The following is a 2,372-nucleotide window of genomic DNA, read 5'->3' as shown; positions in this document are numbered from 1 at the left end:
CTATAGAAGGTTTGTACAAGACTTCTCCACTTTTGCTTCACCTTTCAATGAGTTGGGGAAGAAGAATGTACCTTTTGTTTAGGGTGATAAACAAGAAAAAAAATTTCAAGCTTTAAAGGATAAATTCTCTAATACACCTATTCTAGTTTTACCTAACTTTACTAAAACCTTTGAGATAGAATGTGATGCACCAAGAGTAGGTGTGAGAGCTATGTTGCTGCTGTTAAGTCAGACAAAGCGCATTCTCAAGTCCCACCAAGGTTTTGAATATGACAAATATAATACATATTGTTATTACTAACATGTGCATTAGTGTTTCAGTCGGATAACGAAAAGTTCAAACAGTTGAATTTGTTCAAGCATAATCTGGCTAGACAAAATGTCAGACGATAGAAAGGCCAGCATCAAGGCTAAGGTTGATTCAGGTTCAAATCAAATACAAAGTCTATCAACAAAATCCTAAGGCATCAGACGCAAATTGGCCAAGGCATCAACATGAAGTTACCATAAAAAAGAACCAATATAAAAGACGAAGTTATCACTTCCACACTTAGACGAAAAGGGTCGTCAAGATCAGACGTAGTATCTTGTAATCAGACGATGTCGAGAATGTTGAAACACGTCTGAAGTCCACTAATCACATTGAAAGGAATTATACAAGAAACACAAAAGGACATCATCGTGAATAAAAAATTGGGCAAGCATGCATTCACAAGTTAAAGCCGAGTGCGTCAGAGAAAGGACATCTACTTTTCAGAAAAAGACAGCACCGCAGCGGCTAAATTGATGAGAAAAGTACAAATATACCTAGATCATGATTGGAGTCAGATATCAAAGAAATCAACTACATAGAGAAGCTCCACACATATAAGCAAGCATTTAATGCAAGATCAAATGCATTAAATGAGAAGATCTGCATGAACATGAACGAAGCGTCCATCTGCTATGACACAAGCCTACGCTCTAACGAAAAAATTCAAATTAAAAGCAACGAGCAGATTTATTAAAAAATGTATGAGTATCGAGGCCAGGAAGAAGAAGAACAGGGGAAGCTGAGAAAAACGTGCAATACGAAAAAGAAAATCAAGAGCATAAACTATCTTTTTCTTTTCAAAGAAATTCTTGTATATCTGTGTAAAAACTAAGATATCTTATCTTAGTGAGTGTTGCCAATAGTTCATCCTCTTTACAAGAGTAACCAAACACTTAGACACCTATCTCAGAAAAACTAAGGTTACGCACCTTAGTAAGTGTAGAAATTATTCAATCCTCTTTGTGAGAGTAATACACACTCAAAACCCACAACTGCTGTAAAGCCTGAAGAGGTTGGTAGAAAGAATACTTGTGGACCAAAAGTGGTTCAGAATACTAGCGTTGGTAAGTGAAGCTGACAGGCTAGGAGTGGTTGAGAGTACTTGTAGAACTAGAAGTGGTTAAGAATACTAGCGTCTAGTTGACGAGCCAGAAGTGGCTGAGAATACTTGTAATCCTTTGTGATTAGTGGAACCCTTTTACGGAAGGAAACTGGACGTAGCTCAGATTGAGTGAACCAGTATAACTGTCTGTGCATTCTTTTTACTTTTCAGCATTACATACTTTGCACCTGATCTACTTTGTTTTTCAACAAAGCTTTAGACAAAAACTTATTTGACCTTGTTATTAAAACTATTTTACCAGACGATAATGTTTTCTAGACTGAAAACCAGTTTATTTAATCTTCTATGTTGAAAATTAGTTTTGTTAAAACAAAAATCACTAGACGAAGATTCTACTTAAATTTACCAAAAGTACTTTTATGAAATAACTCTAAAATTTTCCTTCAAATCCGAACATACACATTCAACCCCCCTTCTATGTGTATTTCCGCTAACCTCAATTGGTATCAGAGCTTGACCCCTTGGGTTGAGCATCTAACACTGAAGGGGAAACGATCATGGAAAACGAAGAACAAGTCGTAAACCGACCACCCCTCTTCAAAGGAGAAAAATATGACTACTGGAAGTAAAGAATGATTGCATTCTTTGATGCATGTCATATAGACATGTGGGACATTGTTGAGCAAGGAAACTACATTCCCCTAGATCAAGCCGGCTACGAGAAACCTAGAGCACAATGGACTGAAGAGCAAAAGCAAAGATTCATGCTGAACTCCAAAGCACGCAATGCACTCATGTGTGCTCTGTCTGAAGAGGAATACACTAAAGTTCACAGCTTCAGAAGTGCCCAACAAATATGGGACACCCTAACTCTAACCTACGAGGGGTCCCTAGAGGTAAAATGCAACAAGCTAAGCTTGTTGGCACGTAAGCATGAACTTTTTGAGATGGAAGAAAGTGAATCTATATAGAATATGTTTGGAAGATTCCAAACCA

Source organism: Cajanus cajan, chromosome 5 (assembly GCF_000230855.2).
Source record: "Cajanus cajan strain Asha chromosome 5, NIPB_CcT2T_4, whole genome shotgun sequence".
In the NCBI taxonomy this organism is placed as follows: domain Eukaryota; kingdom Viridiplantae; phylum Streptophyta; class Magnoliopsida; order Fabales; family Fabaceae; genus Cajanus; species Cajanus cajan.
This window is presented reverse-complemented; position numbering follows the sequence as displayed.